Here is a 13,914-nt window from a genome sequence, read left to right as displayed (position 1 = left end):
GACTCACCCGATCGATCGGCCGATCGATTGGGCATGATCCAATCGATCGGCTGATCGATCCAGATCTTGGTTTTTTCCCAAAACCAAGTCCAAAGCCCCCTAAACCAACATCTAGTCAATCATGACTTGTTAGTATATAAAACCTAGCATCCGGTCACCCTTGACCAGCTAAGACTCTCTCACCAAGTGTCTGGTCAATCTCTTTGACCCACTTGGACTTTTCTCCTCTTGCCAAGTATCCGAACAATCCCTTTGACCTACTTGGACTTTTCTTCCTCGTGCCAAGTATCCGGTCCATCCCTTTGACCTAATTAGACTTTCACCAGATGTCTGGTCAACCTTGACCCATCTGGATTTCCCCGTGCCTGGCTTCACTCACCAGGACTTCCCTTCTGCCTAGTTCACTCACTAGGACTTCTCTTCTGCCTGGCTTCACTCACCAGGTCTTTCACATAGTTTCACTCACTAGGATTTTCACCTGGCTTCACTCACCAAGATTTTCCTCTGCCTGACTTCACTCACCAGGACTTCCCTTCTGCCTAACCTCTAAGTTAGGACTTTCACCTGGCTTCACTCACCAGGATTTTCTTTTGCCTGGCTTCACTCACCAGGACTTCCTTTGCCTAACCTCCAAGTTAGGACTTTCACCTGGCTTCACTCACTAGGATTTTCCAGTCAAGTATCCGGTCAACCTTGGCCTACTTGACTGTCCATCACAATCTCCACACATGAACAATTGCAACTGTAATCTCCATGTGTTGTCTACATGTATTGTCAACATGTATTATCAAACCATCAAACATAAACATTAAGACTCGAGCTTGACCCAATTCAAGCTCAGTCAAACTAGGTCAACCTTGACCTTAGGAATATTGCACCAACAATCTCTCAACATTAAGGATTGAAAATCAAGTTTTGAGGTTAAGACTTGAAAAATTAGAAAAGACCCTAGAGAAAATGACAAATAGTGTCAGTGGATCTAAGAATCAAAATCTAAGTTTAGGAAGACAAGAGGCATTCAATGGCAAGAAAGGTTTGAGACACAAACCTAAAGTCAAGGACAATGTGTCATCGTATCATAGAGTTCCATTTAACTATGGAACTAACCCTAGGTCTAGGAGTTAAATCAAAGTTATAAGAAAAGTTATCCCTAGAGTTGATTTTGAGGAGGCTAGAATGGCTAAGGCTTCTATGAAGCGTAGGAAAGTTATTTGGAAGGTATCTAGGGAAGTTATCCCTAGTAAGTACCTAGTACATCCAAGAAGTATTAATAAATTTTGGGTTTTTAAGAGTGTGATATCTTCATACTAAATGAGTTTAGAGTGTGGCAACTATAATTGGAAGGGTAGTTAATCCAACCTTAATAAAGTTAGCACTTTAGAGCTTTTTCAAAGTATTATAATATCTTGGAAATGGATTTTCAATTTTTTACTCTTGAAAAATTTAAAGTGTGCCAATAAAAAGTTTGAGGCATTGGGATTAATCAAATATGTACAAATTAGGATAGAATTTAATAGTGTGCTAAGTCTGGATTTTGACACATTCTAGGGACTTAGGGATACTTATACTTCTTTTGGCATAATTATTAAGACATGACACTTAGATAGCAAAACTAGGTATTTTTTGTGTTAGGTATTTTCTTTTGTGTTAGAATTGTCATATTTTATATGTCCTATTATATGTCATGACATCATATTTTATATTTATATTGTTATGAAAATACTACATGTCATGTCATACATGCATCATTAAACTATAATAATTTTTCTTTTAAAAAAATGCTTAATTGATGTATGTTATATTCATTTACATGCATAAATTCCTAATTTCTTGAAATTAAGGACAATGATATAAATTAGCATCCTAAATAAGATGATCAAAGTTAAAGTGTCTATATAGAGATGCATGATCCCTTAGTTTAAGGAAAACAACTTTATATATTTCACAAGAACTATAGAGTTAACTTGCATGTGTATTGATACATTAGATATATTAGAAGCAATGGCATAGCCAGGGCTGGGCTTTACCTGGCTCTAGCCCAGTGTAGCGCAGCAGCCGAATAATTATTAAGCTTATACATTGAGACCGAATCTAGCAGCCTAGTAATTTTTAGACTTCCATCCCAGTAAAACCCAGTAGCCCAATAATTTTTAGGCTTATATATTCAGTTCAAATCTAGTTGCCTAGTAATTTTTAGACTTATATATTGAGCCCAAATTCAAAAAAGAATTTATTTTATTTATCATTAGACGCATCGAGGAGTAGCAAATCATAGAAAACACAGTCATAGAACAATAATAACCCAGGGCAGTTGAAGATCCTAGCTACGCCATTGATTAGAAGGATGTGTAAAAATTAAGATGTTAATTTAGTCCATCTGTGAGTTGTTAAGAGGATGAACAAAGCAGAAGATATTGATTTAGTGCATTTATTTGGGTTTTAGTTTCATCAAAGTACATGGATTTAGTGTTGTCCAATCATGGAGAAAGCTAAAATGCAAGTTATGTATATTTAGCCCAAAGATCATGATTAAAAATTATTTTAAAATCATTTTGAAAAACTTTAGTGAAGTCTATTTGTTAATGGAAATTATCATTGACTAGTTAGATATAAAGTTAGAGTGAAATATTGAAGTTTTCAATGATTTTCAATTTTGTATCATTCTTTGAAAATGAGATTTATTTTCATACAAAATTATTTTTCCTTAATAGTATATGACATAAGTAATGTTTATGTGAAATTTTTTTGTTTTTTAAAATAGAGTAGAATTATTTATGAGTTTCTAAAATTCAATCTGAAATTGAATTCGGAAATCAGAAATCTCAATCGATTAGGCACTATTGCTAATTGATTGGGACGTGCTGCAATCGATTAGCAATGGGTGTCAATCGATTCACACGAGTTGTGATCAATTGGTAAATGAAACCAATCGATTAGCATGACTATGTTTTGACTGAAATGTCTAATTTCAGTCAATTAAGCCATGTTTAGTAATTTAACTATCCCTAACCCCTTAAAATGCTTGAAAAGTATTTAAAATCTTTCACGGTCAACTCTAGAGATAACTTCCCTTGTGACCTTCTTAGTGACTTTCTTAGGCTTTTTAGAAGCCTTAGTCACACTAGTCTTTTCAAAGTTACTTTTAGGGATAACTTTCCTTATTACCTTGACTTGACTCCTGACTTAGGGTTAATTCCATAGTTATATAAAACTCTATGGTATGAGGGCGCATTCTCTTTGGCTTTTGGTTTGTAACCCAAACCTCTCTTGCCATTGAATGAGTCTTCCTTATCTACCTTTCGATCTTATTCATTTGACTTCTTAAAGACATTTTCTATTTTTTTAAGGGGTCTTTTCTAATTTATCAAGTCTTGATCTCAAGACTTAATTTTCTCTCCTTAAATACTTAAATTTGGATTTTTCTTAATTTCCTTGGGTATTTTTATTTTTAGGCATATACCTAAAGTCCTTAGAATTTTTGCCCAAATTCTTATCTACCTTCCTAACCTTAGATGAGGTAATCCTAGTATGAAATGATTTATAATTAACCCTAGGTTTTCTATGTTTTCTATTTTCATGATAAATAGCATTAAAATGATAAAATTTAGATCTAACATACTCTTTATCATGACAAAAAAATACCATTAATTAATGATACCTTAGTATTATTCTTGGAAACTCCCCCTCGACTGGAGCTTCCTCATTTCTTCTTGGTCAGATCTCTTTCTCTTGGGCATTGATTCCGATAATGTCCCTTTTGATTATAAGAAAAACACGTACACAATGTGCTCCTTGTCTTTGTGTACCACAAGGTCATCCTCCTTTGACTTCTCCTTGCCCTTGGGTACCATTTAACCCTTCATCTAGGTCAACTTTGGACACTTGCTCTTGTAGTATCCATTTTTCCTACACTCAAAGAAAATAATATGATTTTAATTTTATAAATTAAAATTGTTATACCTTCTTTACTTGTAGGAGTGACATATGATCCTTTTTCATTTGACCCAGAAGTAGAGGCTTTTTCTTGCTCCAGTGTCAAAGATTAACGTTCCCCCTCAATCCTTAATGTGGATGTCTCTTCAATATCAAATCTTGTGTACAGATACTCCTAAATAGAATGATATGGCTAAATAGAAACATAGACATCTTGTTAAAATAGTCCGTTCATTTTTATTTTCTGCCAGTATTCCTAGTACCTTTGGGGGGCAATCCTCACCGCTGCTCACGTGATTAATAAAATTCCAACTTCACACAATTCAGGCTTGTCACCTTTTGAAAAATTATATGGGCATGCTCCTCTCTATTTCTCTTTGCGTGTTTTTAGTTGTACTTGCTTCGTCCTTTGTCCATATGTTGGTGTAATAAGTTAGCCTCTCGGTCTGCTCTTTGTATCTTTTTGGGTTATGGTATTAGTCAAAAAGGATATTATTGCTTTAATCTCGTTAGTCAAAAATTGTATGTCTCTCGTTATGTTATGTTTCTTAAGCATATTCTATTCTTTTCTATTCCAACTAGCTCGCATAATATGACAAAGTCAGATCTACTTTACATTTATTCTTTCAATACCAACACTGAGGAAGATTCACCTATAGCTCCTACTGGTAGCTCAGCTAAATATAGTACTTCAGTTCCCGAGATATCCACTCCATTTGCTCCTCCTTCTACCACTAGCCAATCATCTCCTAAGGTTGCGAATGATCATTTTCTCCATCGTCATTAATCCACTCATATTAGTTAGTCTACTAAACTATCATATTTTACTTACTCTTGTTATTCTCATTCTTTTGCTTCATTTGCTGCATCTCTTCATTGTCTTTCTTAGCTTGTATCCTATAGAGAAGTTATTTGTAATCCACTTTGGTAGAGTACTATGGTTGAGGAACTAACTGTTTTGCATCAGACTCATACATGAGATTTGGTATCGTTGCCACCAGGAAAATATACTATTGGTTCTCATTGGATATATATGATCAAAACTAAATCTGATGGATCTATAGAATAATGCAAAGCTCATCTTATTGCTAAAGGTTATTCTTAGGAGTATGACATGAATTATAAAGAAACATTTACTCCTGTTGTAAAAATGATAACTGTTCGTACTCTGACTATTATTGTTTCTATTTGTCAATAGAGAATATCTTAGATGGATATTAAGAATGCATTTCTAAATGGTGATCTTCATGAAGAAGTTTATATAACACCTCCTCTTGGTACTTTACACTAACCTGGTGAAGTTTACAGACTTCATAAAGCGCTTTATAGTCTTAAACAAGCACCTCATGCTTGGTTTGAGAAGTTCTCTACAGTGATTACTTCGCTTGGTTTTCATTCTAGTAGTCATGATTTAACATTGTTGGTCAAATGTACAAGTGCAAGTCGTATTCTTATCTGATTACATGTTGATGATATGATTATTACCTGTGATGATTCTGATGGAATTGTTTCCTTGAAGTCTGAGTTGGCTCATTGTTTTGCTATGAAAGACTATATATTATGCTATTTTCTGGGCATTGAGGTTGCTTATTCCCCGAAAGGTTATCTTTTATCTCAATCAAAGCATATATCTAATTTGTTTGAGCGTGCTCATCTTACTGATAATAGAGTCGTCGATTTTCTCCATTTGATGGCTCAACTTTGCCAAATCCTAGTTTGTACAAAATTATTGTTGGAAGCTTGATTTGTTCCACCGTGACTCATTCAGATATTGCAGATATTGTTCATGTGGTTAGTTAATTTATCGCTACAACTATAGTTCATTGGCTGTTGTTCTTCGTATTCTCAAGTATCTTCGAGACAATCAATTTCAAAGCATTTTATTTCCTTCTACTTTATCTTTGGAGCTACGTGCATACTTTGATGCTAACTTCTGCGTTTTTCCTAGTGATTCTCTCGTTTCTTGGAAGAGTAAGAACATATTACCATTGACTTCTGCATTTTTCCTGATGATTCCCTTATTTCTTTCTATATTTTTCCTAGTGATTCCCACGTTTCTTGGAAGAGTAAGAAACATATTACCATTGATTTTTGCATTTTTTTTTTTGATGATTCCCTTATTTCTTGGAAGAGTAAGAAACATGTTGAAATTAATTGTCACATTACTTGTCATCATCTTAAGAACGATATGTTTATCAAGATACATTCCGCTTCACGCTTTTGTTTCTTGTTTGACAACTTTCAATGCTTGGGGATGCTAGATTATATTTATTTATTTATATCTTTTAGAGTAATTTAGTCTCTTTTTCCTTTTATATTTAGGGTTTAGGATTTCTTAACTTAATTAAGACTTTAGACATGTTTTTCCATTGATCACTAGGGTAAATCGAGAAGCACTCACAATGGACGGCCAAGAAGCGTAGTATCCTTTAGTTACGCGCCCTATTTAGAGAAAAAATTCTATAAATTTATCATGATTAAAAATAAAATCATAAATATTTAGGTGATAATTTGAATACACTACCATTGTACCATAGCTTAGCCTGGGTGACAACTTTTTCTTATTTATGCACATTTATTAGCATTACATAGTTGAAACTTTCCTTCTTGCTCGTATATCAAAGTTATAAAGTTATAAAGTTATAATTTTCCTCTTTGTATATATATGAAAGTTACAGAATTATAATTTTCCTCGTTTTACGTATATTAGTTATACTTTTTTATGCACATATATAAGATAGAATTATAGATTTTTACCTTGCACATATATCATAATTGCAAACTTATAATTTTTCTTCCTACATCATTATCAATCAAGTGTTGTTTAATAATAAAATATGATTTTCTTCACTTATTTTTTAATTGAGGGAAAATTGCACATGAGCATTTTTATCTTTGGTAAATGATAGCCAAGTTATTGGTGCAACCCAAAAGTGAAAGATGCAAAAGATGGAATCGCCATCTTAGCGGCCTCTCGGATTCGATCCCACAAATATCCAGAAGGGATAAATCCAAAAATGAAAGTGAATAAATAGGACGTAGTTCTAATATTAGTACCATATAGCATCGCTTAAATACAATTTATTTTTATAGCTGCATGATACACCATTTTTATGGGAACCAGTGACGAATCCAGGAATTCAAATATGGAGGGACGATTTTTACACATAACAAGAGGTGGTATCCTCTATCTCTATCAGTGGAACCCTATAATACTAAGGGTTCCATCGTCGATAAAAAAGAGTGATCGCTGATGTCATCCCCCGTTGGATCCACCCTTGATGGGAACATATTGTTTGTGAATTATTCAGGAGCCTAATAAGTTTAGGTACGATGACCCGGAACAACAAGGCTTGTATTAGACAAGTCTTTTATTTATATATATATATATATATATATATATATATATATATATATAACTTGACATAATTGGTTTGTTGTTATGCCAAATCCAACACTAAAATTATACGAGTTGATTGGGTTAACCTGATGACCTTCCTATTCTACCAGACTATCACCCTCCTTTATTTTGTTTCATTTTTTATAATCCAGGTATCAAAATGTAATGTGCCTTAACTAAAATTTGTAGTCATCCTTTCTTATTCAATATCTTAAGGGAAATAGATACACTAACAAACTAAGTTGTACCATTCATCCTTATTTTATTTTAATTTTTTAGAACAAAAGGTGAAGTGTCTCTTTCTGATCTCTATAAAATAGAATAAATTATGAGACACATTTAATTTAGTACAGAGGGCATTTATACGGAGAAGTTAAATACGTATTAATTTATAGAGGTATCTTTGTTTTATTTGATTTGGCAAAAGTCACATATTGATATCAGACATCCCGTACAGCCGATTCTACTCTCATTTATAAAGAGATAGATTAAAAAACACAATAACCCATCACGTAAAAGGATAAAAGGGCATTTTTCTCTCGATTTCATTAGGAATCAATCCTTATTTAATTTAATTTGACAATTCTCACATCCTAGTTTTATTTTAGATGGTGAAGGAGGAGTGGGCCGATCAATAAGGTGGTTATCAGTCTTGATCGATATGGATCAAATTGGGATTATAATTTAAAATTAATGCACATGTTCAATTTGTGGGGTGGTTAAGGCAACGCCACACAACCACTAATAATCATTGTCCACCCTTTCGATACCAGAAACGGTTGTTCCATCATATAGACCCAACTTAAACCTAGGCCCAGACCTAGACCTAGATTGGAGACAAAAATGTGGGTCACAATCACTTACGCTATATTTAGTAGGATGTAATCTACCTTGTAATATAATTAAGATTATATTATAATATTGATTATTTTATTTGGTATAGTTTTAAAGCTATAATGTAATCTGAATTATAAAAGATAACAAAATTTTGTAATCTAGATTACAAGGTCAATACCATATAATCCGATTACATCATGATGTCACTGTTTAACTAAAATTTAAATGTCAAATATACTTCTAGTTCATTTTCGACATCAACTGGTCACTAATGTCGCTTCCATCGTCATCACCGACTGCTACCTCCGAGCGCCTCCGCTTGCCGCACAAGCCGTCACTTGCCGCCGACCATCGGGCAGCGTCGCCGTCGATCGTCGGGCGTCATCTGTCACGCCCCGAGGGAGTCCCTATCCGAAGAAATTTCGACAACATCTCCCCTGTACAGCTGACAATCTGAAATTTCTACAATGCCTTCAGGGCCACATATACATCGGCTAACGCGATCGGAACAATAATAATAATAAAACATAACACACATCCAAACATCCACGCAGTTTAATAGTGAACAACTAAAGCAATGATAAGAAGACTCAAAAACAACCCTACTCAACTATACCCATGAAGCTCAAAACAAATTTCCTACTCCACTACACCCATAAAGCACAAATCCGGTGGAATAAATTCACTCACCTCTTCTGCCGTCTAGGCAGGTATGCAGTAAAACAAATCCGAATGAAATTCATCGACAATATCCATATAGTAAACTGATACAAGCCCAGATGTATCAAAACAGCACAAGTCTAATAAAGGAGAAAAAAACCAAAAGACCAACAAATGTCCTCGTGGTCTGTAGGAGACTAGCGACTGGAACTCTCCGGACAACATCAACCTGAAAATAGCAACGGAGGAGGGTGTGAGTCCAACACTCAGCAGGTAACAACTGATATGCATAATAAAGAAAATAACAACCAGCACTAATCATGCGTACAGTCTCTTGATACAAGAAGGATAAATGCAACTGAAACAAGCAGGAGAAACTGTACTAACCAGGACCAGGGTATAAGTACAACAGGGTCGTCAAACCAGTGTCATAAATCCTGTATGCATGTCAATCATATGCATCCATATAAATGCAGTAAATAAATGCAGCAAACACAACCAATAAATGCATCATGCATATGATGTCAATGTCATGGTCACCCCTGACGCTAGTCAGCCAACTCACACACAATGGTGAGACCGAGTGGGTAGGGCTGTGACAACCGTGCACTCTGCCATCACTGCTCCTGATGAGTGACCGAGTGGACGGGATGCTGTCGGAATACACCTATCCTTCTACCCCAAATCATAAATGGGGGAGCTCAATGTTCTCATCTCCCGGTACATGATGACGGGGAGGAATCTCTGTCGGCTACCACGCTGCGTCACACTACTCATGAGCGGACCAACAGAGCCAAACAAAGTCCAACCGTCTGTCGGCTACCACGCTGCTACACTAAACCAGCGGAGCCAAACAGAGCAGAACTGTCTGCCGGCTACCACGCTGAGTCACCAGACCAACGGAGCCAAACAACAGAACTGCCACACACCTGTCTGATATACCACTAACCCATGAGTGGTGGTGTGTACAGATACATGTAACTGGCGATGTGCTCGACAATAATGGAGCAGACTATCGCACAGCATGCAATTATGCGAGATGATGCATGACACTAAACATGACAATATCATGTACAGCATAGCAATATCCATATATAAATATAAAATGTGTACCATAGGACAATGAACCAAATCAAAGGTACACAGATCAGATAAAGTATCAAAAACCCTAGGTCCTGAACATAATAAATAACATGGTTGTGTTACTACCTCTATAAGCATGTATAATCAGGTAAATACTAACATGATGTGCATAACAAATAAACAAACAAGCATGTAACAGATCAAGTAGTGATCAACCGAAGCAAATAAGAAACACAATCATTGTTATTTGTTAAAAACATTATTATGCATATCAAACGACATAAAGTCAAAGTACCCACCTCCAAACGAAAAGTCCAAACCGATCCAAATTCAACGTCGAGATACTCGTCTTGCGTCAAAGTCCTGTATCACCAATATATACATTTTTATTTAGCTAATATCCAATAAAATAGCTAAATAAAAATTTCTAACACTAAATTAAGGTAAAACTCTAATCATACCACTAGATAAATTCCAAATCTAATCCATTAACACATAAACAACTTAAACTTAAATGAATTTCTGTACTATTCATTTCTTATTCTTTCCTAGCTTCAAATTCATGTATGCTACAACAAGATCAAATTCCTAATTCCCCAAAATTAATACCTCGCCTGTTAGAAATTCACCTCACTGCTCGGATCAAGAAAAGACCAAAAAAAATCCACCACTACCAGATTGCGATTTCCGCACCGGATACCCCTAGTGAGCAAGAGACAAGATTGCTCAGTCACTTAAGAATCTCAACTTCTATACAGAACATGAAATTAACCTAATACCAATCCAATCTTACCAAAACCAAATTAGTAACCTCCTTCCCAAAGCCACTGTGGAGCCACTGTGGTGACGAACCAGTAGAGAGCAGCGGCAAGAAAAGACCCGCTGGTGCCGCGATGAGGAGACACCAAGAGTCGACGGTCTAGGGCACAAATGAACTCGGCTGCCGGCGCTAGGGCACAGGCGACAGTGGCACTAGTTCGGGTTGAGAGACGGCAGCGGTGCCGAATACAAACTAGGGCAGCAAAGGGCTACGATATGTGGTGGGTCGGTCCTGGTGGGCGGCGACAGTGCTGCACAGAAGCCGATCTAGGGCACGGTGAGGAGTGGCTGGCGATCGGCGCTGTCGCTCGGCGAGGAGGAAGAGAAGGGGGTCTCGGCGTTGCTCCGTGCGGCGGTCTACAAAGAGGTTAGGGTAGAGCTCAGAAAGAAGAAGAAGAAGAAGACGCCAAGAACCCTCGGTTGTGGCTTTAATCGCGAGGAAATCGTCGCGTGCGGCGGTTAGGGCAGAGAGGAAAGGGTCGGGCGGCTCAGCGCGAGGAGGAGGGAAGAAACGAAGGAAATAATTAAGGAGAAAATAAAAGAAAAAGAAAAAGAAATAGAAAAAGAAAAGGAAATAAGAACATAAACATTTCCTCGCTTAAATGGGTAGCCTAAATAGGCTTTTCCGGACCCCGTTTTTATCCCCGTAAACTCGTCCCTACGAGCTCCAAAAAATTTCCAAAAATTCCCTTCAGGTGTTACGCCCATTTTCGGTATTTTACATCATCGTTGTCGTCGCTTGTCGCCGCTGGGCGTCGTCCCTACCAGTCGCCGTCGGCTGTTGGCCACCGCCTTTGAGAGTGGTCGCCGCCTCCTAGCGCCGCCGCTGGTTGTCACCTCTGGGAGCAGCCGCCAGCCGCGACCTCTGGGTGACGCCGCCAACCGCGGCCATAGGGCGAACGCCACCTCCGGGTGCCGCAACTGCCACCTCCGGGCATTGCCATCGGCCACTGCCTCCCGACGTCATCGACAACCTCTCCCGTCGGCCGCCGCCGATCACCGACGTCGTTGCCGCCACCGCCGTCGGCTGCTCTGACTCCTGCAGAGGTGTAGCGGCCACTGCCATCGGCTGTCTCCTCCAGTAGGATATTTTTATCATTTTATAATAATACAAATTACATTTCTTATAAAAAAGTATTAGTCACCAAATAAAAGAATATAATCATCCTTGTAGTCAATGATTACATACATTATATTACTAATGCAGTCAAGATTATATTACATTATATTACAAATTGACTTACATTACAAGCTAGATTACATTATACCTAATCAAACATGATCTTAACCATATTCATCAACTTGTACAATTTATCTAATTAATTAATGTCGAAGGGACAGATCTAATTTTATATAAATATTTCACTAGTTATCCGGATAAATCAAGAAGTATTACTTAATTTATCGTTCCACTAAAAAACTATCTTTATAATGTATCATAATTAAGATTTAAATATTAAATATCTAATTAATCATATGGAGGACTTAACCGTAGTCTGGGATATATTTAATTATTTTTCTTAATTGGCACCAAGTATCCATTTACGTTGACTAATCTGGAGTGATCGATCCGTCTCCACAGAAGTTTTCCATCAGCTTACAGGATAAAATCGCGAAACATTTGTAGATGATGACCAATCAACACAGTGTCCATTAACAAAAATTGAACCGTTAATTTATCAAAACTGAAACTCGATTTTTAAATACTTGAGAAATTGAGAAGGTGTAGTTCTACTGTACCATTGACTTGGACCATATTCAACCATTCTCTATTTTTTTTTAAAAAAAAATCCAGATATCCAACTTTTTGAGCTATCTAATTCTAAAGGTGATCGATTCAACCCTATAAATTTTTTTTTTATCAAACACAAAATAAATGACCAGCCTCGCATTCAACTCTTTTTTTTTTTTATAATTCAAGTATCTAGCTCAACCGACAAATTCTAGAGATGACCGGCCTAACTGACAGAAGTTTTTCATCAGTCACTAGGATAAATTATGAAGTGCTAATGGATGTCCATCCAGATGGCCAATATTATTAGGTCCACTTTTCACTGGAGAAAAAAAATCTTGTACAGTGTGTTGTAGTTAAAATTTAAATCGTAGATCCTTTGATTATCTGTTGAAGGGCCAGGACCAACTTTAGGCATAGACTATTAAGGTCTATGCTTAGGGCCCCAATTATATATATAATTATTAAAAGATTTGCAACATTATCTAATTAGATTTCACAAAAATATTTTTAGATTTGCATGCTACATGTTCTTATTAGATTTTCCATAGATTTTATTACGTTACAATGAATTTATCAAAATTCTACCTTTCTTTTTATCCCTCTTATTTATAGAAACCTTACATTTTCATTGAATTTCTCTGGTTACTTTCCTCTCTTCCCTTTTAACAATTTTCTAACTTGAAGCCAATTTGAAAAAATGACAAAGGGGAGAAATTGTGATGCACAGAAACTATTTTTTGGTTAAAAATATTTTCTTTTGATTTTTTTTAGAGAAAAATTATTATTTTATTTCATTACCTTAAAGCCTAAGCACAACAACTTGTTATTTTTCCAATGAATGATTAAATTTTGTATTCTATTATAAGAATGAATGTAAGATTACAAAAAAAAAAAAAATTTTGAACAAGATAGTGATTTAAAAAAGAAAAGAGGAAAAATGATAATTATTATTATTATTTAAAAATAACTTTAACTTTAAAATATATTGAGAGATTCTATATTATAGAATAAATTATTGTATACTAATTAAATGAATGTTATTTTTTTCCCCTCTTGTTTATAAAAAAAATCTAAAAGAATGTTTTTTATATTATGCAGGTAAAAATCAAATTTTGAAATATCATTATATTAAAATTGTAAAATATAAATCAAAATTTTATTCTTTTAATTTTAAACATTTTTATTTTGATAAATTAGTAGGAGCTTATATTTTATTATTATTATAATAAATATATTTATTAAAAAATATATTCAAATAAAAAGAATGAAAGATTTAGTTTAAATAATATTAAAGTCTTAATCTTTTTCCGCCTAAGACCTTAATTAGACTTGAGCCGGTTCTGTAAAGGACTAACCATCGCGGGCTTATATTCAACCTTTCTCGAGCGAGCAGTTGAGCGTTCATCATCATGTGACGTGCAGGAATTTGATTGGTCCATTATAAACA

The sequence above is a fragment of the Zingiber officinale genome, chromosome 10A, assembly GCF_018446385.1.
Source record: "Zingiber officinale cultivar Zhangliang chromosome 10A, Zo_v1.1, whole genome shotgun sequence".
Taxonomy (NCBI): Eukaryota; Viridiplantae; Streptophyta; class Magnoliopsida; order Zingiberales; family Zingiberaceae; genus Zingiber; species Zingiber officinale.
The sequence above is the reverse complement of the archived record's forward strand: the minus strand, read 5'-3'. Positions refer to the sequence as shown.